Below are 27,919 nucleotides of genomic sequence, written 5' to 3'. Positions count from 1 at the left end.
GTGGAGGTATTCACTTCTATACAATTTATTAATGAAAGTGAACTCTTCTTCTGACCATGGGCAATACAACCTTTAAAATATCTTTTATATATGTAAACATAAAGCTCTGCATTTTGCTTCTCTAAGCATTTAGGTATCTGATAATGACCTGGATGTCAATAGTTCTCACCAGTGTTCAAACAGATAAAGACAATTCTTCATTCAGAATAAGAATTTATGGAATAAAACAATAGGGATTTCCCCACATAGTGATTTAGTTGTCTGGGAAACGATTTTTTCTACAAATGAGGACCACCTCATTATTTTGTGCTAAGTCTCATGTGCCAGGACCACTGTGCCTGGGAATATTTACACATAGGGATAACTTGTCTCTCTTGGTATATAGCATGCACATAGACATTTGGCTATCACATACTGAAGATAGTAGACTATAGAGATAGCCAAACTGGGGTATGATATAGAGATAGTCAAACTGGGCCATGAGCTATTTAGTTACTCAGTCTTGGAGTCTTTCTACCTTTGAACTTGTTACATGATATGAATGAGCCTGCTGTTATACGAAGCTAAAAACATCCTAACTGACATGTAAGTCCTTGGTTTATATTCCTATGTACTTAGTTTTTGTAACCTCCAGGTTTTTTCATATATGTTCTATATTTTCTATTGAGACAACCCTATCCCTTCCTCTGTGTATATCATGACACAAAACTGAAAATAAATGTTTAGTCAGTATTCTATTTATTCTTGTCTAAAAAGATACAGGATCAGACCACTTCTGTGTTGGCTATTTCCAATTCCTTTCTTTAGTTGATTTTATATTGACGTTGCCCCCTCAAGTGAACGAACACAAGGCACTCCCACAGCATCCAGCACAGAGAAGGGACCGGCAATGATGTAAGAGATATAAGACACATGTGATTACCACCTTAAAACAGATCCAGCATAATAAGCTCCCCTCAGCACTCCAGATGCCCAACTCAATATGATTTCATGGCATCTTACAGATTTAGAAAACATAGTTATTTTTTTCTGATAAAAAAGGAAGCACTTTTCAAGAAAACATTAACTTCCCATTTTAAAGTGTAGTTAGTATATGAAGGTAAGGACAGGGTGCTTTTAACCCCAATTTTGAGTCATACATTCATTCATTCATTCATTCATTTATGGCTGTGCTGAGTCTTCATTGCTGCACGCAGGCTTTCTCTAGTTTCAGCCAGCGGGGGCTACTCTTCGTTGCAGTGTGTGGGCTTCTCATTGTGTTGGCTTCTCTTGTTGTGGAGCACGAACTCTAGGTGCGCGGGCTTCAATAGTTGTGGCTCATGGACTTAGTTGCTCCGCCGCACGTGGGATCTTCCCAGACCCGGGGTCAGACCTGTGTCCCCTGCACTGGCAGGCGGATTCTTAACCACTGCACCACCAGGGAAATCCCTTAAGTCATACTCTTAAGAATGAAATTAGGGATCACCAGGGAGATAATTTGGGACGATCTCATACATGGCCATGATACCTGGGGAGGCATTACTAGGTTATAATTCTAACTAAGAAATTTTTAATCAAGGTAATTGTATTATACATGTCTGAAGAAATACTTTATTAATAATAAAATGAGATGATAGTTACGAGTAGTATAAGAGAGAATTCCAAGGAGACAAAGTGAAGCAATATGACTCTGGCACAACCCAAAGATGGGGCTGCACAGCTACAAGTGAGTGCTGGCCTGGAGGATCATCTAATGTCAAAGGACAGTCAGATGTATCATGGTGTCGTAGTTCTGATAATACCACCCCTTAACGTGATCCAACTAACTACGTTTGTGGATTCTGCATCTACAAAATAACTATCAGATAATAATTGAGCTGCCGAAAAACCAATGATTAGAAGCCAGGGAGTTTTGAGATCCCTTGTAATAGCAACCTTGCTATTAAGCCTTACTTAATCCTTACAAGGATCCTATGAAGTTAATACAAAAAAAAAACCCCACAAAAAACAAAACACACACACATACACACACACAAATAAATAAAAGCCAAGGTGATATATGCCAGAATGCAAAAACATAATCAGTTACCATATATTTGAAATGAAGGAAGAGGTCTAAAATAAAGGAGCAACAGCTAGCCAAACACGCAAAAGGAAACTGTAATATGGAATATACTCTTGAGTCATCCATGCCTCTTCTCTTCCCTACAAAAAGCCAAAGGGCCTTGGGTAATAAAAATCTAATACAGACCAGCAGTCAGGAACTTAGGAAGTTCTGAGATACAAGTCAGATTTTCATCAATGATGGGTATGAATTGAGAGGTAAAGACAATATGTAATAAAGCCTCCTTTTATACTTCCTGCCAAGGCAGAAGTTGACATTTTTTAGAGGACATCAGGTCCAAGTGTGTTGGCAAGTGAGGATGCTCACGTAAGCAGCCAGGGTGTGGGCCCTTTCAGGACAGAAAATCCTGCTTATTTATCTGTAAGTAAGACACAGACATCTATGCACAAGCAGCATGCCTGCATCCAGTGCTGTGCACTAATGTGCAGACGGCAAAGGCAGCCAAGAGAGGGAGGGAGGGTCTGCAGGGAATGAGGCTGATGGGCGAGCAGGAATTCTAGAGGAGCACTGAGAACACTGAGGCATACTGCTCTGAATACATAAGCCCACTGTGAATGAATGCTTCGTGGTGGAAAGTGTTACGCATTATAAATACATCCATGGGTTTTATCATAGGCATCTTAATCCCCAAAGTATAGCATTTGGATAGATTCTACCTCCTAAAATGTAGATTCCTTGATTCAGTGAAATACAATGGGAATTCAGTGAACTAGCTTCTTGCAACATTTCCAATACTGAACAAACCCACTGTAATGGCAGTGTCCTTTCAAGAAAATAAACGTGTCAGTAAGTTCAGAAATAGAGGATATTTTAAAAATTACCTGATGGACGATGACAGTGAAAAGGACCCATCACAGCTATAACTCAAGTATGGGTAAATCTGTAATGGACACATTTACCCTTAGGAGACACTGTCAAAATGTTTTTAATGTGAATTTAAAATATTTGAGTTTGGGGGCTCTTCTGTTTCTGCTATTTTTCACTCCTGATTTATATGCTGTCCCAAGAGCTTGAGAGCGTAAATTAGTTCCTGAGGGCAAAATCTCCATGGCTCCCCACACCAAGGCCTTGTTATTATAGGCCTGCTCTAGAGCACGAAGCCCCCTGGCAGTATTTGTTTCAGGTGAAAAGAACATCAAGCTGTTATTCTGAAAAAAGACACACTCCAGAAGAAATGCAGCCCAGAAGGGCTTTTGCAAAAGATCCTGCACCGGGGAAAAATAAATCCAGCACAATTATATTTGGGTCCTGCCTTTACAAAGGCTCATTAACATGTCATTCAAATGATGTAAAGAAAGACTGAACTGAGTTAGAGCTTTGCCTGCCAGGCTTTGTCATGGTAAAATGTCCTGTTGTCTAGATACCAGGAATGGAGGAGATGTTCAAGCAGCTCTGGTTTGCTCATGCTTGATACAGACTGGAAATGGTGAACTATTTACCTATTTTAAGGAAACTGTCCAGTTTCCTTTATTCTTTTTTCCCACATCAGATGGAGTAAGTCAAACAATTACAGAGCTTTCATTCATGGTGGTTGAATCTATAAAAACACTCAAATGTCACCTGAGACTGAGGACTATATAATATAATCGAGCTTCTAATAAAAGTAAAAGAAACGGGCAAAGCTTAGAGAAGCCACTAGTGAAGATCTGTGTGAAGCGATCGAGACAGCAGAGGAGATTCTAAGGTCAGAATAGAGAGAGAGAGAGGAAGGAAAGCAGAGATGGCCGGAATATTGAACAGCACTGGGGCTTAGAAGATTCAGTAGGTGACCTGAACCTTCTACTGCCTCTTCACTAATCTTCAGGAAACACATGCCGTTCACACTCAGAGCTGAATCTGAGGGTATTTTGGCAGCACAGGTGGGCAACCCGGCTGGCCCAGAGTTTGTCTCAAGCTTGGCTGTCATCAGACAAACAGGTGCCCGGCACTTCATTCCTCTATTCCCAAGGGCAACTTCTTCTAAAATGAAATCTCATGCTCAAACTTCAGAAGCATATGATTTAAACATATGCCAGTCTCTTTCTCCATATTTGCAGCTTCTCAATCCTCCACCTCCCAGGCCCTTTCTTAGAATAGCTTCTTGTGGAAGCTATAAGGTTTAGGCGAAAAGTGATTTTCCCCTCCTTTTATCTAGTCCATAGAAGTCTTTCACAAGAAAACTGAGCAGCCACAAGAAAAGAGAATTAACGACATTTTAGAATGTGATATTTTAATGCCTGAGACTATTTTCAGAATGACAGAGGAATTTTCCTTTTGGAAACACAGTCTTACAAAAAAAAATATTCACCATGGACCATAACCAATGGACACAGGCTGGTTTCTGTCTTTTCATCCCACTTTAAGAAAAGAGAGAGAGAGAATGAAAAAAGTTATGAAGATAAAAGTATCTTCAAATGACATAATGTGTTTAATTTGAAAGCAATTTTTTCCTCACATAGAGCAAGAATCTATTTCTATAAGATAAAAAGTGTATGAGACATAATAAACACTGCCTATGCTTAGATACATGATAATAAATTTACATTGATTAGTTTACTAAGATAAAAAGTTCTTCTGTGGAACATTATTAAGCAGAAAAAATCAGATAATTATAATGCTTTAGGTATCCTTAGGTTTAATACGCTGGGGATTCATTACAACTAAGGGATTTTGTATAATGAGGGTTTCTCAGGAGCTCCTAGGGACAAGAGCCACTTTTTCCCAAGGTGTAATTAGTGGCTGCTGGATGGTAGGATTGGAGAGGTTCTGAGAAAAGCTCTTCCTTGACTGACCTGCACCACTGACTCATGCCAGGGAAATACACGTTATCCTTCCAAATACAAACACCACTCAGGGAGCTTTTTGTGGTCTTGTTGTGACTGACTCACAGAGTTACCCAATCTCCCAGGATGTGTGTCACCTCAATTCTCCAAATTCTCCCTAATTCTCCTTCTGTTTGCCTCATGCTTCTAGACTCAGCTGAACCACAGTGTCCTCCATAACACCCTTCCTGACTGCTCTAGTCTACAATAATCTCCCTAACATGGCAGCATCATAACTTAGCTTTTAATTTTTCCCCTATCACTCCTAGACTAGTCAGCCCCATCACCTTAACCGAGGTCATTGAAATTAGGTGAAAACTGATTTAAATGATCAAATAATCAGGCACAGTAGTTTATAGTTCTTTCACATACATATTGGAGAAACACAATATGTATATCTTGGTAATAAGTGACCCTCTTGGGAGGAATGAAGACATATTAAGGGAATATGAGGTGAAGACACTGAAAGAATAAGAAGGTAATGCTGAGGAGAGTCATGATGCTACATTATTGTCCAGGACAGTGTAGTTTTATATGCAATTTGCAACTTATTCGTGGATTATGAAATCTATAAATGAATAGGAATCAACAGTTTAAAAATGAAGTAGAGCTTTTAGAATGCTAACATGATTGCAAATGTCCAAGACTGGAAAATAGTGTAAAGCACATTCTAAATTTATTTGACCATGAAACCCTTTAGAGAGGGTACACTGAGGAGCTGGGACTCTTCCCATCAGAGTCTGGAAAATGCTGGTTATAGGCCAAGGCCTCTGAAGACACATCTGTCTCCTCTGTATATTCTGATTTCTACCTACCCTGCATTATGACTCATTCTACATAACAGGGATACCCTATGTAAGCAACAAAAAAGCTGAGAAGAACTGGGAGGAAAAAAAGTAAGAAAATGCTTGAAAATTTTGTTTCACTTTTATAAGGAATGAAAAATTCATTTCAATTTAGCCCCCAAACCTTGCAATATAGGTTTCTGAGAGGACTGCTTTTTAAGTGGTACCTTACAAAAAATGTTAATATATTAAGAAAATACTGAAAGTTCTTAACTCTAGTGACAGTAGAACTAGAGTAAAAGGACTGAAATAAGGTGGAGTATGTTTTTAGAAGAGGGCACTGCACAAGTCCTCTTTGTTGTCCTGAACACCTGTTATTTTTGTTGAACTGCTTTGTCTTTGTCTATCTCCTCACTCTTATTAAATTTTAATGAGTCTAAAAAATTGTTATATAAAACAGAAGAGAAAAATAATTGGTTATTTATGCATCAGAACTGACCAAAGTAGTAAAAAATAATTGAAGTAACCTGTTTTATTTTCCATATAAACTCATAGCCTCTTTTTTAATAGGGCACAATGATTTTTATTTTTTTTTATATTTATGGAAACTTGACCTATAGACATTTTTTCTTCCTTTGGCAAATACTCTTTCATGATTACGTAAGAGTACAGCCTATTTCACATGGTAAGATATTAAAATGAAGGATACTAATTCACCTCTGGATTTCAGATGCTGAAGTCTTCTTCAAAATCCTTTATGAACTTTTCAGTAAATCATTAACAAAATGACTTAGTTGTTTTCACAGAAAAATTACTTTCCATCAGGGAGATGAATAAAACGTAGCATTTATCTCCTGGCACAGGCTTACTATTGTTTTAACACTGTCTTCTTCATCTACACAATTCTTAGTCATCAAATGTCTGATATTTTGGCATATCACTACTTTAATTGCAAAAAAACAATCAAGTGAAAATTAATTTAAATAGTCAAGTAAGTCAGGGGAAAATCAATCCTGATTCTGCTCATATGAATCTGTTGCATCAAAATTCCTATCTACTCTCACCAGAGAATTTGGGATTGTATTTGAATTTTCTTTTTAAGAAGCTCTGTTTGACTGCCAGGAGTATAGACAGAACTAAGACTGAATTTCAACTTGAAAGGCACCAAGTAGAATCTCATAAGTTTCATGGATGAAATCTTATAACGTTCAAGGTAAGGTCTATCGAGCAGAAAAGAACAGAACTGAACGAACTCAAAGGACTAAAACACTGACTGCAATCTCAATTATTGGGAAAACTTTCCTTCATCCATCCTAAGAAGCCATTTTCAAAGCTCATCACACGAGCCACATTCTGAAAATCTTCAGACCTGGCTAAGTCCTCAGCAACAAAAGAAAAAAGAACCAAAGGAAATACAAATTCAATTAAAGAAGGAACTAAAACCAAAAGGTGTTAAGTGACAATAAAACAATTTTCAATAATATGTATAGAAGAATGTATGAAGTCTGCAGTATGTAAGGGACTGAAGGAAATCAGGACCCTTCATTGATTCTTTGATTTGATTTATCTGTGATAAATAAAAGTGGAGAGAGGACTGGCCAGGAAGAGTAAAATGAGTCACAAATATGCTCCTTCCCCTAGATCTTTTTCCTTCGTTAAGCTCAATATTTTGAATATTTACATCCTTATATTGATTGGCAATTATAGTAAAAGAGAACTATTTGATGGAATTACATCCATTCATCCAAAAATAAGATTACTCAAGATAGGCAGAGAATTTTCCCTCCCTTTCTCCACAGGTGGTACAGAGCTGGACATCATGAATGTGTGGTTTGCAAAGTCTCCAGACCATGTGGCCCTATTTGGAAGGTTGATTTGCCTAATCATTCCATCCCTTTCATGCTCGGGTTGTCTCCAGTATTTCCTGGTTGTGAATAACATTTTGTGAACATCTCTATGCATTAATCTTTGATGCCATTTCTAATTATTTCTTCATGGTAGAACTGAAAAGGATTAAATTATTGAGTTAGCAATCAGGAATCATTTTAAACCTCGTGATACATTTTAATCTGGTTGATTTAAAACATCTACTACCAACTCATTTGGGGGCTGCATTTTTGCTTCCCCATCCTAGATCCCCTTTCTACTCTCTTTTTTATTCTATTCTCTCTTGACTTTTTCTCCCAAACCTGTCCCACACACATTTGCAAACAATGCACCATCTCCAAGAGCGCCTCCATGAATCCCAAAGACATCGTGGAGCTTCAGACTTTATGCTAGTTGTTGGTTTTGTTTGGTTTTTACGGAGTCCCCTTATACCTTGCTCCTCCCTCTCCTAAGTTAACTCTCCTGTTTCCTCCTACAGGAATGATCTACTTCCTCATCAAGGTTAGTAATGCATTCTGGTCATGCCTCATATGTAGCAAGTAGATCTCACACTCTCTAGAAGTGCTTTACCAAACAGCTGCTCCAGCTAGAAGGTGGACTCTAAGGGCACAGACAAAAACACGATTGATCTCTGTATCATAAGAATATACCAAATGGCTTGGCACATAAGAGGTACTCCATAAATGCTTAGGAAATTTAATTACTACAGAGGAAATTCAAAAGGCATCCCAAAGGCCTAGATTATGCTCTTTCAGGATAATTTGTAATTTGATAATGTAAAAATGCACTAGTACACAGAAAGTAGATTAAATTAATTTCAAAATGTTCTACAACAGTTTTACCAGATATTTCTGAGACCATAATGCAAAACTGGTTAGATGTCTTGAATCAAGAAACAATCAAAACGTTAAGACTTTTCATTCCCTCAAATTGTAGCCATATTCAGTTTCTTACTTTTGCTGTCATGTATATTGTGGACTTGAGGCTTTAGTGGTCTCTGTATTTTATCAAAAGCTTGCATTTTAGTCCAGAGCCTGTGCTCCACAATGGGAGAGGCCACAGCAGTGAGAGGCCCGCATACCGCAAAAAAAAAAAAAAAAAAAGCTTGCATTTTATAAGGAGAATTTGTATTAATTTCTTAATGCAATATGTGATTTAATATTAAACTCTTCCATGATATTTTTCCTTGCGATTTCCTGCTAGAAGTCTATTGATTTTGATCATTTATTAGAAGCCAACTCATGGACCAGAATGTAATTGTCAGAGTGTAACCGATTTTTCTAATAATTTCTATTTAGTTGATTAAACCTAGGTAATATAATACAAGGTTCTGCTAAATAACTAAAATTTTAAAAAGGAATACCATTAGGAAGGATTTTTCTGGATTACAGATGTGATCTATCATATAGTTTAAAATAATAAACTCAGAGGGAGGGGATATGGGGATCTATGTATACATATAGCTGATTCACTTTGTTATACAGCAGAAACGAACACAACATTGTAAAGCAATTATACTCCAATAAAGATGATAAAAATTAATTTAAAAAACAAAAAACAACTCAGTTTTCTGTCTCAGTGGTTGGTCTCTACTTTCTCCTCAGGAAATAGTACATGCTGCACCTCTGTTTCCCATCACAGTGGTTCTGAATATTGAAAATATGCTGCTCTTATCTTTCTAACCTCACTGAAACAGGATTCTTATCTTGTGCAAGTGCAAAAGGCCAAAGTTTTAAGTGAGCAAAGTCACTGTGATTGCATAAAAGCAGAAAAGAACACAAATACCTGTTCTACTTATCACAATTATTTAACTCTAAATGAATCATTAAGTGTTTACTGCTTGCTCACTTTCGGCACTGTTCTGGGTCTACAAGAAGAAAAGAACATCTACGTTTCAGAAGCTTAGCACCTACTTGAGCAAGAGAAGTGTCCCACTGAAAAGCAATGTATGAAACTGTTTAAAATCATATGATGTTATATGTCTGGATAAAATTTGAACTTGCTTCGAGCCTGCCCTCTCATGCATATTAATTCATGTGAATATTAAATACAATCCAAAATTATGGTTAATGTGTATTATTTGATGTAGAGAAGGAACTAAAATATTGTGCAACCATTTTACACATGGTGACATTTTAAATCTTATGAACAATCTAGGAGAATTTTTTAAAATGTCTTCTTTAGGCACCTCTTCTTGCAAACATTCTCCTTAGAATTTGGTTGCCCATCCCCTCTTTTCTGACTTGCCTTCCTTGACTTGCATTTGACCATTTCTCTTCTGCCCCCTTCCTGTACGACTCAGTTCCTAAAAACACGATTACTGGTCCCTGTTACCTGTTGCTGGGACTACTATAGTCTTCCCACTAGTCCCACATTATCAGTCTCCTCTGTCTCCTCCTCTCTGCAGTCCATATTCCAGTCCCAAGCTAGTGTGTTCCTGCAAGAACACAGTGGCTTCACACCATTCCTTTGCTCACAAATGGTCATTAGCTCTCCTCTAAAAACCAGATTAAAGTCAGTTTCCATGCTGGCATTCAGGGCCATCCACAGTAACTCCAACTCTAATCCTAACCCTAGCCCTAACCCTAGACCACCTACCTGTGCATTTGTACCTTCTATTACTCTCCCACACTCATCCTTAGAGCCTACCTGGACCAGCCTCTGCATTTAAAAACATCAGATGATTTGCTATCTCAATGCCTTTGCCTTGCACATCTCTAGCCATTAAATTCTACTTATCTTCTGAGTCCATCTTAAATACTCCCTTTTATTTAGTAATCATCTATGAGCATTACATAGATGCTCATATGTGAGCATTCTTTTTCTAAAATGCAATAGTACTTTATGCTTATCTTATGGAAGTGGCCATAGTTTTCTTTACATTACCCTTATTTATGCACTGTTCCCAATCACTAGATTTACAAATACCATGAAGACAGGTACTTGGTACTACTTACATTCTTATTCTCTAGTGCACTCAGCAGAGTAGTTTGCACATAGTAGGAATAAGATTAGTATTTACTGGATTGACATTTTAATCAAGCTTATATATTCTCTCTAAAAATATAATCTAGGAAATGAATTTAATCTAGGAAACTAACTGTTAATCATTAGTGACAAAATAGAATCTAAGGATGGCTTAATGGCAATATAAATAGGTCATCTTATGGGGTAAATGGATGTTGTAGGGATAGGGAAGGTTCTAGACTTAATATTCAGGTTCCAGTGAGAGAGATGAATGGTTTCCTAAGATCCATGAATATCTGCATGTCTTCTTTTCCGCATGACATTATTTTGCAACTGAATATATCAATATGAGGTCGTACGTTCCACAAAATGTAGTGAGGACACCTTCAGGGTTTGGGTCTTCCAGAAGGAATCACATTGCACTCATTTGGCAACATCTCTGCCAGTGACTAGAATTCCTGCTGTCTACAGTTTTGCTGTGATTAGTTACACTTTTATGGGCTTACTAACAAGAATCACAAGGCATAATAGAATGATCAGTTAGATTTTCCCAAAGTAACTTGTTATTCAGAAGAAAAATATCTCCAGGAAAGTATCTTTAATTATCCTGGAACAATTCACCATAAGAGATATCCCCAAGTGCCCCTAAAAGTTCCCAAATTAGGACAATTGTTATTTGTTTATCCAACTTACTGAGAACTATTTGAAGCATCTGACCATGCTGGAACTTAAGGAACTACCCTTTAAGATGGTACTTTCTGTCGAGCAGAGGCAACAGAAGGACCAAGCTAAGGAAGAGTTCTCCCAAGGATGAGGTGTGTCAGAATCCCTCCAGTAGAGAGGACAGGGTGGCTCTCGACCCACCCAATTCAACTTTGAGGGAGGACACATTACTCCAGCATTAGCTCTTTTCCCAGCTTCCAAGGAGGAGACTGTATGAGAGCAGTCTGGCTAGGTTCAAGTACTTCACTACCAAAGCTCACAGGTTTATCCACGGAGTCTGCCACGTCTGACCATGTAAGCACACAAGGTCTCCTTAGAGAATCGGTGAGAGCACAATCCTCTGGAAAGTGTGATGAGGACATTGGACCAGGACGCTTGGTGTACAACAGTAAATAGGCCCTGGGAAAGCAGTGTGTGCCATCTATGAATGCTTGCCTAACACAGGCAGAATATTATCCTCTCAAAGGCAATCGACAAGCTTTGATTAAGTAGAGATAAAATTGTATTTAAACCATAATGGAAAAGAATATAAATATGTATTCATATAATATTATATGTATATATAAAGAATATATATGTATGTATAACTGAGTTGCTTTGCTGTACAGAAGAAATTAATACAACATTGTAAATCAACTATACTTCAATTTAAAAAATTCACTAAATCAACCATTATAACTGAAACATAATTTGTAATATATTTTCTCCATTAGACACTTCTTCCTTATATGCAAACATAAAACTTGTTAACATACAAACAAACAAATACACAAAGGATTCTCCCTAAATCTTAGCAACTTACATTAAAGAAAGTTCCTTAAATGACTACAGTTCCTCAGGAATATTATTATTCATTTATGTTCCATCATTTCATAGAGTGAATACCGACTTAAAATTTCTCAAAGTGCCAGGCCTGTCTGTACTTTGAAGACAATTATGTCAATGTCTCTAACTTCCTGTGTATGTCATACTCTTTTCCATATGGAAGAGGCTATCAATTTTATGTCTGCATGAAGGAGAGGAATCATAGGACATTTCACCTGTTAAATCACATCTATTTTAAGGAAAGAAAGATGGTAAATACATTTTCTCTATAAAGAATGCTGTCTACCATTATTTCTCATTAATCAAATGTGATGTGTAACTTGCTAAAAAGCCCTATAGCATTTTCCTAACAATTATAGCTCTTAATCTGTATAACATGCTGCTTCATTTTAAGCCAAAGGGACATTCTTGAAATCCATAAATAGTACAGAGTATAAAGAGGGAAAAAAATATAACTTGTACTCTAGTTTTTAGCCAGAGAAAACAGAAACAGAGAAAAGAGAAAAACAGGTAATGCTTTCCACATCTGAGAGATAAAACATATGCACAGAATTCCTACTGACTATATGGGAACAGTCAGGAAATCATTCTTTTAAAAATGAGTTTTAAGCAGAAGAGTAATCTAGTAAAGCATCATAACACATTGCACCACCTGGAGCAGCCCCACAGTGTGGTATGATGCCTTTAGAAAGCAGAGTTTGGTCCAATAGTGCTGTCTAGGTGAGAATGTGAGTTAAAGAGAGGGAGTGCTGTGCACATTTGTATCCACTCTACAACAATCCACCATTGCCCCTGGTGCCCGGCATCTCCTCTGCACCCACAAATCTGGACTTAGGCTTCATGTGCGTGCCCTCTGCAGCTACAAGCTTTGCATCCCAATTAAACCAACCCCACTGTTCTGCAAGAATAGCCCTGCTCAGTGACTGACAAACATTTAAGAATGTACGCATGTGAAACTAAGATGAAAATGAGAGCAGACATTATTTATGTGAAAGGGCATTTAAAGATGAATAAGTTATGTGAGGTTGAGAAAGTATGCCCATGTAGAAATGGATGAGACAGTTGCTGAAGTATGGAAGACTAGTTGTGGAAATGCTAGGGCAAATCAAGTAGACACGTGACAGTTGTTATTTTATAATGGCCATAGAAAACTTGCTAATTAGTATTTATCAAAAAAAGTTTTCGAGTGACCAATCTTTTTTTTTTTTTTTGAGGTACGCCGGCCTCTCACTGTTGTGGCCTCTCCCGTTGCGGAGCACAGGCTCTGGACGCGCAGGCTCAGCGGCCATGGCTCACGGACCCAGCCGCTCCGCGGGGCATGTGGGATCCTCCCGGACCGGGGCACAAACCCATGTCCCCTGCATTGGCAGGCGGACTCTCAACCACTGCACCACCAGGGAAGCCCTGCACTTTTTATATGTAGAGTGTGAATGCTATGCATGGGAACGCCCTAATCTATTTGGTACTCTGGAATTTTGTTAGACAACAAAAGAAATCTTAAAAAGTGACTTCATTTGGAATTCAGAAATTGTATTTACACTGAAATGTTTATTACAATGAAATATAGCAGAAAGGCTTGTAAGTTATAGAACAACGTTAGAAGCTTATGTGTTGACTGAAGTTTTCCACCAAGTTTATGAAGACGGTGGAGGGATATTTCTACCACAAAAAAGTAACATTAATTTTTACACATAATATTAGAAACTAAGTATTTTCTATGCAATATACTCCTATGCTGGGAATTCCAGATCTTTATGTCAAAGATCCTGGAAAATCTACTGGGGGTATCATGTCAAAACTCAAAGTTGTCAAGTATTACTAATGATATCTCTACTGTGTCCTTATACAGAAATGGTGTTATTTTGAATCTAGAGCCCAGAAATAGACCTAAACACATATGGGCATTTGATTTTGATGAACAAAGTCAACCAAGGGGAAAGGAATGAGTGCATATACATATAGGTATGCATACCTAACACCGCAATAAAATTAACATGAGCTGGATCCTAAATCTAAATGGAAAAGCCACAACTATAAAGTGTCTAGGAGAAAACATAGGAGAATATTTTATGACTTGAGATTATGCAAAGGTTTCTTTGACAGACTCTAGCAATAACTATAAAAGAGTAATACATTTAAAATTTAAAATGTCTCTTCATCAAAAGATGATATAAAGAAAATGAATTAACAACCTACAGACTGTCAGAAAATAGTCATAAAACATATATCTGACAAAGTACTGGCATCTAATATATATATATATATGAAAGATTCTGGAAAGATACACCAAACAATCCAATTAAAACATGAGCGGAAGAGTTCTCAGAGCTCCTGGTACAAGCTTCTTCCCTTGGGTGGATTCTTGGCTTTTCTCCCAGCATGGCCCCCAAACACCAGTCTTCACTTCCACCCCAAGCAAAGAAACCGAAGAAACCGAGAAGGACTCCTGCCTCCAGGCCAGAGGAAATGTCTGCTTCTCCGAACTTGCCGAAGGAAGAAAAAGAACAGCAAGAAGCAATTCAACATATTGACGAAGTACAAAATGAAATAGACAGACTTAACGAACAAGCCAGTGAGGAGATTTTGAAAGTAGAACAGAAATATAACAAACTCCGCCAACCATTTTTTAGGAAGAGGTTGGAATTGATCGCCAAAATCCCAAATTTTGGGGTAACAACATTTGTTAACCATCCACAAGTGTCTGCACTGCTTGGGGAGGAGGATGAAGAGGCGCTGCATTATTTGACAAGAGTCAAAGTGACAGAATTTGAAGATATTAAATCAGGTTACAAAATAGATTTTTATTTTGAAGAAAACCCTTACTTTGTAAATAAAGTTCTCTCCAAAGAATTTCATCTGAATGAGAGTGGTGATCCATCTTCAAAGTCCACTGAAATCAAATGGAAATCCGGAAAGGATCTGACAAACGTTCAAGTCAAACTCAGAATAAAGCCAGCAGGAAGAGACAGCATGAGGACCCAGAAAGCTTCTTCACCTGGTTTACTGATCATTCTGATGCAGGTGCAGATGAGTTAGGAGAGGTCATCAAAGATGATATTTGGCCAAATCCATTACAGTACTACTTGGTTCTGGACATGGATGATGAGGAAAGGGAAGGAGAAGAAGATGACGATGACGATGAAGAGGAAGAAGGATTGGAAGATACTGATGAAGAAGGGGATGAGGATGAAGGTGAAGAAGATGAAGATGATGATGAGGGGGAAGGAAGGAGAGGAAGATGAAGGAGAAGATGACTAATGGAACACTGGTGGATTCCAACCTTCCTTTCTTAATTTTCTCCAGTCCCTGGGAGCAAGTTGCAGTCTTTTTTTTTTTTTTTTTCTCCTTCTCCTCTTGTGCTCAGTTGCCCTGTTTTTGAGGTCTCTTTTCTCCTTTATACCATGGCTCACAACTTATTTTGGGGGGAAATGCCTTGAGCAGAATTCAGTGGGAAAAGAATCTACCCCTTTCTGTTCCAAATTCATTTTTATCTCTTCCTGTCTCAACAAAAACTTTATGGAATCAACACCACCATGCTCTGTGGGAAAAAAGAAGACCCTTCTGCTCCCTTAGCTCTGCTGGAAGCTGGAGGGTGCATAGAATTCTAGCTTCTTTCCTCCTTTCTCTGTATATTGGGCTCAGAGATTACACCGTGTCTCTATGTGAATATGGACAGTTAGCATTTACCAACATGTATCTGTCTACTTTCTCTTGTTTAAAAAAAGAAAAAAAAAACTTTAAAAAATGGGGTTACAGAAGGTCAGCAAAGGGTGGGTTTGAGATGTTTGGGTGGGTTAAGTGGGCATTTTGACAACATGGCTTCTCCTTTGGCATGTTAAATTGTGATGTTTAATAGACATCCTTGCAGTTTAAGATGACACTTTTAAAATAAAATTCTCTCCTAATGAAAAAAAAAATGAGCGGAAGACCAAAACTAGACATTTCACCAAGGAAGACATACAGATGGACAAGAGGCACATGAAAAGATGCTCAACATCACTAATTATTAGAGAAATGCAAATCAAAACCACAATGAGGTTTCACCTCATGCCGGTCAGAAAGGCCATTATCAAAACATCTAGAAACAATAAGTGCTGGAAAGGTTGTGGTGAAAAGGGAACCATCCTGCACTGTTAGTGGGAATGCAAATTGATACAGCTACTATGGAAAGCAGTATGGAGGTTCCTTAAAAAACTAAAAATAGAACTACCATATGACCCAGCAATCCCACTACTGGGCATATACCCTGAGAAAATAATAATTCAAAAAGAGACATGTACCACAATGTTCATTGCAGCTCTATTTACAATAGCCAGGACATGGAAGCAACCTAAGTGTCCATCAACAGATGAATGGTAAAGAAGATGTGTCACATACATACAATGGAATATTACTCTGCCATAGAAAGAAATGAAATTGAGTTATTTGTAGTGAGGTGGATGGACCTAGAGTCTGTCGTACAGAGTGAAGTAAGTCATAAAGAGAAAAACAAATACTGTATGCCAATGCATATACATGGAATCTAAAAAAAAAAAAAAATGGCACTGATGAACCTAATTGCAGGGCAGGAATAAAGAGGTAGACATAGAAAATGGACTTGAGGACATGGGGTGGGATGGGGAAGCTGGGGCAAAGTGAGTGTAGCATTGACATATACACTATACCGAATGTAAAAGAGTTAGCTAGTGGGAAACAGCAGCATAGCAAAGGGAGATTGGCTCAGTGCCTTGTGATGACTTAGAGGAGTGGGATGGGGGGATGGGAGGGAGGCTCACAAAGGAGGGGATATGGGGACATATGTATGCATATGGCTGATTCACTTTGGTGTACAACAGAAACTAACACATTGTTGTGAAGCAATTATATTCCAATAAAGATCTATTAAATATATATATATACTTAAAAAAAGCAAATGATACACAAGTATTGAACTCTACATAGTGGTGTTCGTTATGTAGCAATGTATTTAGGGATGACGTGTAATCATGTCTCTAATTTACTTTAAAATGCCTCAAAACCAAGATGGATTGGTAAGTGATTAGAGATGGATAGATGGATATTTAGGTAACAAAGAAACTACAATAAAATATTAATTGCAGAATCTAGGTCCTGTGTATATGAATGTTCACTGTACAATTCTTTCAACTTTTCTGTATATTTGAAAATTTTCAAAATATAATTTTGAAAAAAAATCCACAAGTCCAGGAACCACTGATCTACAGCACCAGGACTCAGTTGTTACTCTCTGATAAATGACTTTCCCCCAAAAAGGAAACGCTTGTTCTCTTCCCTCTGGACCCTTCCACTGCACAGCTTCTCACACTCTTGTCCATTTCATATCCAACCTTATTTCTTTTTTTCGAAAGGAAAAGAAGCAGCCTTATTTTTCTGAAAGCAGATTATACTAAGGGGCACATTACACTTTACGGCAGCTATGCTAGTAATTTTCACTTCAAAGGACTGTTATTTGGATGCTGTTTGTTCAGTTTCCCAGTTTATCTCATAGCCTTGCCATTCTATTCAATTTGACTGAAATTAATACTGTTTTAGTTGGTCCTGCTTCACCATACCAAAATAAGACAGAATGGAACTAACAGCAGAAGTGTCTATTCTACACAAAGATGTCTGATCACTTTAACGTTATTATTTTAGGTACTCTTAACCCTTAAAACCAAGTATCAGGTTTAGACTTGCAGATTTGATTCATGAAAGCCCTCAAATAGAGCTCAGACTGGACATGGAGGGACTGACCCTGATTTTCACTCTCCTTGGATTATTTTAATATTTTTTTAAATTAAAGAAAACAAATGACCAGCTTTACATCACTGTTATTTGCATCAGTGAATATCTACAACTGTTTCTCTTCTTAGAAATCCATTAAAATGTGCCATTTCTGATGTCGATCTTGCCCTCTGTAATGTACTCCTACTGGAACAGGAACAATGTCAACATCAACAATGTAAACCATTTCTAACTTAACTAGTCTAGAATTTGTAAGATAGTCAGCTTTTACTGGAAACAGACCCAGAACAAATCTGTGTGTGGAATAGTAGGTGTTAAAGTCCCCTTTGTCTTCAAAAGATTGGTTTTATATGATTTTAGTATGTTATTTTGGTATGATTTAGTCTCGTATGATTTTAGCTAATAAAACTGTATGCTTCTTTCTGGAGCTGCACACATTTAGAAACTAGCTGGCTCATTTCATTTGATATACACTTCACTGTGAATGACTGAGTAAATGAGGTCTTAAGACTTAGGGACTCAAATCTTTGCATATATGCAGAGACTAAGTACTGTTAAATGCTGCTCAGGGGCTTCCGTGGTGGCGCAGTGGTTGAGAGTCTGCCTGCCGATGCAGGGGACACAGGTTCGTGCCCCGGTCCGGGAAGACCCCACATGCCACGGAGCGGCTGGGCCCATGAGCCATGGCCGCTGGGCCTGCACGTCCGGAGCCTGTGCTCTGCAACGGGAGAGGCCACAACAGTGAGAGGCCCGCGTACCACAAAAAAAAAAAAAAAAAAAAAAAAAAAAAATGCTGCTCAGGATGGCAAAGACTGAGGTTTAGTTGCATTGACAGCAAGTAAAATCTAGATCTTCAGAGAACAAAAGTCTATGTTTCAATAGGTTTAACAACTTCAGTTGAAAGCATATTTTAAAAACTGATACTCATAACAAGCCCAGCAAAAAAGAAGCTATTTATAAATCAAGCCTCTGAAACAAGAATATAGAAACCCCCAAAATATCTTATATAGTTATTCATTTTTTAAAAAGGTGATTATGACAACATGCAGACATGAATAAGAAAAATACACTGAAGGGAAAAAGTGCAATAACCCCAAAGAAAACTAAATATATTTTACGGAAAAGAGCAGAAAAGACTGTGCATAAAGACGAACAGGAGAAGTAATTAGCTTGTCTATCTGGGAGAAGAAAAAGGTTATTGTAGCTTTCTAGGCATGGGAAGCTAGACCAAGTGTGAAGGGAGAACCTCACAGTGTGAATAGCTAAATATAACCTAGAAATCCCATCTCCTGGTACACTGCAGCGTTCCTTAAAAAAGGCTTCCGAATGTAAAGAGAGAGAGAGAGAGGAAAAAAAAAGAGGTTTAGGGATTATGAAACAGAGGAAGAAAGCCAAGTGGGACACCATGTTGACTGAGGTGATGATTCTCTCCAGAACAAGGAAGTGTGGCTGAAAGCCTAAGTGAGTTGCTTCTTAGTGTTTACAGAGGGAGATTAATTGTCCCCTACTCTGAACTCTACAGTGTGCAGGTTGGAAATGCTTCTTCATGGAGTGTTCAATACCAAGGCCTCCCAACTAGACCAATGACTATGCTAAATGTCCATCCATCTTTTAGGGCAAAAAGGCAATCATCCAAGAGAGTTGAAAAGATGTGGGAAAAAAATTGGGGAGCTATTGACCAAATGTACAACCCTCTCAATACAACTAGCCACTGTGTGAAAGAATGGGTTGGTACACATATTATTCTTAGGTATTAAAATGTTCTATAGGAAGACCAGGATATTACAGTACGGTGCATCACTTTCAATAGTTTTGCCAAATATCTGGTGAAGAATAATCAACTGGGGCAACACATGGTTTTTCAAAGAAAGGCAAAACCCTCCAACAAGAAGTGTATTTCCTCATGAGTTAAGTTAATAGTGCTCTTCAACCATTTAATAAAATATTTATTGAGTACCTTGCATTGTTGTCAGCGTCAAGGTACAAGGGAAACAGCTGTAAATAGGAGACACACTCTGCTCTAGTAGGAGGAAACAGATCATCTCAACAAATTAACAAGACAATTTCAGCTAATCATAAATGATACCAAAATATAAAATATAAAACAGTGTTAAGAAGTAATTGAAGGAGATACTTTAAAACAGGTGACCAAAAACACTTCTCTGAGAAAGTGATATTGAAGTTGGTCACAGAGTGATGAAGATGTGCCGGCCATTCCAAGGTCTGAGGGAAGGCATTTCAGGCAGGGTAGCTCATGCAGAGACCCCCGAGGAGGGAATGAGCTTATCAGTTGGAAGAACAGAAGGAAGGACAGTTGTGGTTGGAACATAGCGAGCAAAGGAATACTTGGTATAAGATTTATTCACTCACATCTATGTCTAGCACTTACAAGGGCCATAGAGTGTTCCAGATACTGAAGGTATGGAAGTGAACAACACTGACCAAATCCTTTCCCACATGAAGCTGAGCTTCCAGTGGAGTCTCTGGTAGGATCAGAGAAGAGGACAAGGCTAGATCACAGGGGTTGGGACTTCTGGGCCACAATACAAGTTTGAATACGTTGCCAAGTGACTGTGACAAACCCTTTTCTACCCCATGCCACATCCCCTTAGCACACATGATTCTACCACAGCTCTCAGGGAGAAATGAAGGCAAGCTATGAAAGTGAAAGGGTCTACTTGACAACAACAAAAAATCTCATATCTGGGGCCAAAAGGTCCACTTTGCTGAAAGCCAGGCCCTGGGATTAATTTAAAACGTTGCTGATTACATAGGAACCTCTACTCTGGAGGAGTTGGTAACCCATCTTTAGCAGAATTGCTCATACTACAGATAAGAATTTGCTTTTCTTGCCTCTGCCAGCTCCACTATTCAAGCACTCTCAGAATGCCTGCTTTACCAAAACGGGATCACATATGCCATTGCATGGAATCGAAGAACTCTTTTAATGGTGAAGGAAATGGAACAGTGGGAAGTAGGATGAAAGATTTCATCGATTCAATTCTATGCTGTATCACGTGAAAGCAGCCAACCTAATAGGATGTGGGAATGGTCTATCTAATACTTAGTTAAGGGACAGACTAGGTATTCCTAAGATACTGTATATTCATTGAACTAATGACTTATACATGATGTTGTGTCACCAAAAACTAGAATAAAAAGGTCTGGGCAACAAGAGGTCAAAATGAAATTGTCCCCTCTCACCATGATTCCTAGTGACTGACTTAACAGAATTTACGCTTCTCATCCACTCGAGTCTTGGCACTGCTCATGAGAGGTCCTGGTTCCTGAGCTGGGATAGAGTAAGGACTCAACTGAACTTGAAGTTATGATAACTACCTGGTCGTTTAGAGCTCCGCCTGCAGCAGGAAAAGAAATGAGTCACTATAGTGGGAGAAATGATCAGCCCTGAGAATCATGAGAAACTAGGATTGCTACTACATAATGGCGTCATGACAGAGTATATCTGGAACCTGGGGATTCATTGGGCATCTCTGGATGATTATATATGGTAGTAACAGTAAATACTCAACCGAAGGCTACCATAGCCTGTCAAGGGCCTGGACGCTCAGGAATGGAGGCCTGAGTCATGCACCAAGTGAGAAAGCTTCCAGCTAAAGTGTTGGCTGAGGTTGAAGGAAATCTAGAACGGGGATGTTGAAGATTACTGATGAATATGAATTATGGCCTTAGTCCAGGTACAGCAGTGGGGACTACCACGCCTCCTATCTGAAATCTATTTTTAGGGATTGCAACAGGCTACTCCCTTGAAAACAATCAGTGACAAAGTGAACTTAATGTGGAGCCCAGGAGAACTGAGTAGTATAAGGGGTGGACTTGAGTAGATGCTCTTTTGTGCCCCATGCCATATCCCCAGGGTCCAATTTGTTTAGTTTAGCTTGGTACACAGCTTTTGGCGCACTCCTAGTAGCCTATCTCAAGAGCCCCAGGGAATCTCAGAGCTTCCATGCTTTGGGGCTTTCTCTGAAGCCACAGCCTGGCTGGAAGCATAGCCCCAAGGAGCCAAAAGCAATCTTTAAGCAACAGGGTGTGGGGAATGGTAGGTAAATGCTCCAGCTTCCCATCTTTTGGAGGGACAACTCTGCAGGCATTTTCCATGGTTTCTCAGATTCCTGCTGAGATTGTGCCCCAGCTGTCCACTGCACTACAAGCTCAACTACCCACTCTGCACTGGCTTCCCGTCCTTCCGTGTCTCACTTTCCCAGCTCCTCACTGTGACTCCCAGCTTCACCTCCTGAATGAACCACTAGGACACTATGTCTCAGGCTCTGTTTTTAGAAAAATCAAACAAAGATAGTGTCTTAGGGGCTAGCATGCATACTGTTGACTTAATGTATATATATATATATATATATATATATATATATATATACACACACACACACACACACACACACACACACACACAACGTGAGAGCTGTGAGTTAAGTTTTATTTGGGGCAAAATAAGGACTGCAGCCCAGGAGACAGTGTTTCAGATAACTCTGAGAAACTGCTCCTAGGAGGTGAGGGGAGGGTCCACGTTATGTAGAAGTTTTGCAACAAAGGACAGGTAGTCGGAACTTCAAAAGATTATTGTTCATGAAAGAAAACCAGACATCTCAAGTTAAGGAATTGAGCGCTTTTCTATATATGGGAAGGTGCAAGAATCTGGGCTCACTGAAATCATTCCTTTGATCTGCACCTCAGCTCTCTGGGGCCAGTATCTTGACACATCCTGAGTCTCCTCAGGGCTCACCACAGGGAGTGGCTGCAGTCTGATGGCTGCTAGGTGGCAGGTATCCTTTACAGTCCTGAGTTTCCTGGGCTCACACTGGAGGGGCTGAAACCATTGATGACTGTGGCATCCTTTGTTTATTGATATGGCAGGAAATATTTTGTTTCTCAGTACATTAAACTGTATCAAGAATGAGGAACCAAGCTGATGAGGTGGCCTACAGGGACATGTTAGGAAATTAAAGAAAATGTATGGCTAAGTCTTAGCATTGTTAAATGCAAGGTGCAGAATTTTGAGGATTAAAAGACCAAAATAAAAACTGCATATGTAAAATGAAGAGTCCAAAAGATCTGCTGTGAGGAAGGTACGGGAATCTGAAAGTTCCCACAGAATATTCTCTGAAGAAACAGTCCCCCACCAATGAGCAACTTCAATCAAAGCAGCCATCAAAACTACAGGAAATAGTCAGAAGTGTTTTGGATGTACAATTAAAAAAAATTAACCTACTCTTACATGATACATTGGAATGTTGACATTTGCAAAACTTTTGTCAGCTGTCATGCAAATGGACACTGGAGCTGGAACTAGAGCCTGGAGTTGACTCTTGGCCTAACAGGTACTTTCTGTGTGACCTTGGATGATCACTCTGTGCCTGGGTGTCTTTTATCTGTAAAAAAGAGACTATTGAAAGAGCATCTTCATCAGAGTAAATGCTATTTAAATTTTGGCTATTGTTTTTATTATTACTTGGCAAATACCAAGGAATATCTAACGGAACTAGTGACTGATTAGAAATAGAAACTGCAGGAATATTAGAGATCTGGCAAGTTGACATGTACTGTATGAACTTAGAGAAAAAAATAATTTTTAGAAAATAATCAGCATCTTGAACAAAGTGAATTTTGACTTATTTCCCAATTCTGAAATAGAAAGCTAAGAGGGCATTTTTTTCCAAAAACAAATAAAATTAGGATAACTAAGATTAAGCATTTCATATAATAGTGAGAAATGTATGAAATCCATTTCTCCAAAGAGGTGGCAGGAACTTAACCAGCGTTTGTAAAATTCTGGGAAAGTAAGTCATGGAATACACTAAAGGGATGACATCTACCAAGACTGAGGTTGGTAAAGGGTCTTAATGAGGCAGTCACCAACGATGGTCCTTGTTGATTCTGCTCATTGTCTTATTTAATTTTTCATGATCTTGCCATGAATAATTTCATGAGATATAGAATGTATTTAAAGAAAGCATTAATAATAGTTTTTCATTTCAGATAGAAGGATCATTAAGTAAAAAATTCATACTTTCACCAATTCAACTGACATTTGTTGAGATGTAATCAAAAATGAAAGGATGTCTTTGAAGACAAAATTGTTCAAAGGTTAGGGGTTATCTGCTCTTGCTATTAGTAAAATTCAAGGGCCATTATAGGGAGAAGTAAAATTATAATATCAATCAGAAAATAAAATTTCTGACATTTTCAAAGGAACTAACAGAATAAAGAATAAAGTTGCATATCCTTTTTTTCTCCAAAAACTTTATTCAACAGAAATTATAATAATAGGCTTCAAAGTAGAATCTCGGAGACACATTGTTACATGACTCTTGTTTCATTTATCAGTATTGTGATGCTATCAAGAAAGAAAATTGAAATAACCAGTGACATTTGCCGAACAGTATGCTCGTTCCTGTTATCTCTATCAAATAATATCAAGGAATGATATAACTTCATCAGCTTTAATGGCCATATCTGTGAAGCTAAAGACAGTGTATAAATGGTTGACTTGTGGACAAAGAGAAAACATGAAATATCAAAATAGCTTGCTGGCTGGCTGTGATGCTCCAGCTGGCAAGTTTCCTCATGGACTGGCCTTCTTCAATCAGCACCATATCCTACAGGTATTATCCTTGCTTCTTGTAATGATTATGTCACCTTTATAGTTGAAAGCACATGAAAAGATCTCATCCACGTGTCCCTCAAGAACCTGGAAGCACTGACCAGTCTGAGCATCCAGATTCTAGCTGTTTTGTCAGAGCTGCCAGTGAGAAGATGGTTCCCTTGGGGGTTGAAAGAAATCTTTGAAATTTCACCTTCATGGCCTTGCAATTTGGTAATGCATGTTCCTGTGGCTGCACTGAAAACTCGTGCTGTTCCTGCTAGTGTTGGAACACTAACTCCTGCAGAGGCGGGGTTGGGGGGGGGGCGGCTGTGGCTCGCTGCAGGGACAAGGACATACGCACATCCTTATAGACAGATTTCTTCCTCTCCCTATTTCTTCAAGTATGCTGACTTGAAAAATGGCTGCAAAAACTACTGACTCTTTCTATCAGCAAGTAACAATGCTTTATCATAGGTACAAGCTTAGAAAATGATTAGGTTCAATTAAAGTTGAGTATTCCTACAAAATCTAAGACAGTGTACTGCTTTTTTTTTTTGCTTTTTTAAGTTTTTTCTGCCTAGTGTTCCATCACTAATAATAGAAGAACTAAATTTGGAGTTCACATTGGCTACTTGAAAATTTACTTGTAATCTTGCATTATGTATAGAACTTGCCCATGGTTTAAAAATAAAAGGGGAATACGACATTTTCAAGGTAGACTCAGGCATTTCATCCATTATTCTAATCTGTTTTACAAAAAAGATCAAAGCACAATTTGGGGAACAAAATAAGTGACAGAAAAATTGCAGAAGTAGGTCAATAACAGTGATGTTTCAGAGATCCAGGAGACTAGCAACTAATATGAACATTATCCTTCATCTCTCTAGATATTACATTATCACTCTTCATGTTATTATAGATGATATGTATTTCTATTTTCTTGGAAGGTTCTTTTCTGGCCACCCAGATTCCTCAGTTCTATACCTCACTATACTAGTGAGAAGGTACACGAGGGTAAAGAACAGCTAAGTATTAGAAAGACAGGGGTCCTTGAAAAAAGGATGGAGGCAAAAAAAAATTTGCCATATTTCCCTGTTTTGGTTTGGTTTTTTGGTCTGTTGTTTTTTTGGTGGTATTTTCTTGTTGCTGTTGATGATTTATTTTTGTTGTTTTGACTTGTTCCCTGCAGAGTTTGGGGTTATCTCAAAATCTTGTACAAAGAAGACAAGCATTCTTTCAAAGTGATTGTCTTTTCTTCAAAGAACTTGCCTTTGAAACTAAGAGTGAGACCCCCAGGAAATGACTCTGGACTTGAACAACGAGGAAGAGGCTGAAGGAGAAGGATGACTTACTTATCTCTCCAGGGCTCTCAAAATACTTAAAGTAATGTATTTCCTGCAATTATGTGTCTCTGATGAATTTAAGGAGCCACCTTAACGGGTGGTTTGTTTGACAAGAAGACATTTCAGATGGTCAAAAGTAAGGTTTTATGAATTTTAGATTCTGATATTCATTAATATCCCCTCTCAAAGATTTCCTCATTCCCAAATTAATAATAAATGTGCCTACTTTCACCCATAGAATTATAATAAAGAAACAAATGAATGAGTGAATGAATGGATGAGTAAAATTAAATGTTTAAAAACTTCCTTTCCATTTTGTTGACCTGATAATTCAGAATTTGGTAAAACCTCATCTGCTCAGATTCTGTAGTATCTAAACTTAAATTTATAGATGAGAAAGAACACTGGCTTCAGAGTCAGAAAGCTAGGACAAAGGCTCGGTTTTGTCTAGTTTTTGTTTTGTTTTTCTTTAGCTAAAGGACTTTAGGTAAATCATTTAACATTTCTGTGCCTCAATTTCTTCATCTGTTCCGTGAAACAGAGCAGTTGATTTCTTAGTTCTCATTTTGTGTCAAGATTCTATAATTATAGACCATTAGGAAAGTCACCAGTAAATTTCATTTTACCAACTAGCTCAAGTTATTATGATTCTATATGGTGATATCAAAAATATTTTAAGGTTTTTTATAAAGAGCACATATTAATATTTTTTATTTTATTTATTTATTTATTTATTTTTGCGGTATGCGGGCCTCTCACTGTTGTGGCCTCCCCCGTCGCGGAGCACAGGCTCCGGACGCGCAGGCTCCGGACGCGCAGGCTCAGCGGCCATGGCTCACGGGCCCAGCCGCTCCGCGGCATATGGGATCCTCCCAGACCGGGGCACGAACCCGTATCCCCTGCATCGGCAGGCGGACTCTCAACCACTTGCGCCACCAGGGAGGCCCTAATATTTTTTAAATTATCACCTTTTTACATAAAAAACCACGAGACTCCCCAAATATTCAGGCACAAACTGTAAATGTACAAACAATCTCTGATTTTCTTCTGTTTCATTATATCATAGATATGGTATAGCCGATGAGCATGGCCTCACTAGATGAAAGATACACAGTGATATCCTGGAGTAGGTGTTGGTTTAATATTTTTAATTTTAGATCTCTTCTCTAGACTAAAATTGTTCAGAGACACGAGGCCTTAACACATATGCCAGTTTCAATGACTCAGTTGTTATATCTGTATTTTCTTCCAGAAAAGTAGAAGTTGTGTGAAATTTCTACTAACTATTCCTTTTGATTTTCCATTTTCTATTAGGTAAAAGGTTCCAGCAGCTTCACCATTTTCACATTTTCTGTACCTAAGAGGACATGGGGGGAAATAGCAATAAAACAGGTGGGGATGGCATTCTGATACTAGAGTGTAGTTAAATGTGAGGGGAGAAAAAGCAACTATCCAACAGGATGTCCTCGAGAAGGAAAATGATTTTATCGCATGACTGCCTACCTCATTACAAAGTGAAATTCACCACTCTCCATTTCTGTGTGAGCCTTCATCTGCTGTATAGGAAAGCAATTCCATAGGTTTCCTATAACAGCTGTTACCCTGAATCTATCAAATATTTTGTTTCCACTTTTTACCTCTCTCTCTGTCTCTATGTCCTTCTGAGGCAATTGCAAAAGAGGGATGAAAGATTCTGTTCCCTAACTCTTTCATTAGTTACTTATTTACACCTGCTGTGGGGAAGAAGATTGCGGGAAATGTGAGAGCAATTCACGCACCAGTATTTTAAGATCCTGTGCATAAATGGTGCTGCTACAGAAACACATCTTCCCATAGGTACTAATTAAAAAGCAATAAGTTCACTTGAGTAGCAGTTTTCTTCTATTTCTTTTCCTCTGTACCAGACGTGCTCCCTTTCACTTTAATTGGAATATTATCCCCGCTCAAAAACAAAACAAACAAAATACACTAAAGGAAGACAGGGAATAATGTTAGCTAACAATTTGGAAAGACATTTTCCCCCATTAAACCTGCTGCACTGTTGGAAAACTCTAGCGTATAGCAGGTTTCACATCCCTGAAATATTAGATAATAGGTATTTCTGAGGACAGACTACAGGAATC

The 27,919-nt window shown here is 38.3% G+C and overlaps 1 protein-coding gene and 1 pseudogene across 4 annotated transcripts in view; one reads left to right on the top strand and one right to left on the bottom strand.

The window, feature by feature from the left end:
• The window catches only part of PRKN (parkin RBR E3 ubiquitin protein ligase), a 1,298,589-nt gene that overhangs the window by 741,947 nt on the left and 528,723 nt on the right, over positions 1-27,919 (bottom strand). The gene's annotated exons all lie outside the window — the stretch shown is intronic.
• On the top strand, positions 14,472-15,350 carry LOC132500272 (protein SET-like; annotated as a pseudogene).

This window comes from Mesoplodon densirostris, chromosome 12 (genome assembly GCF_025265405.1).
Source record: "Mesoplodon densirostris isolate mMesDen1 chromosome 12, mMesDen1 primary haplotype, whole genome shotgun sequence".
NCBI classification, from domain to species: Eukaryota; Metazoa; Chordata; class Mammalia; order Artiodactyla; family Ziphiidae; genus Mesoplodon; species Mesoplodon densirostris.
Note: the sequence above shows the minus strand (reverse complement) of the source record. Positions and strands in the feature narration are given on the sequence as shown.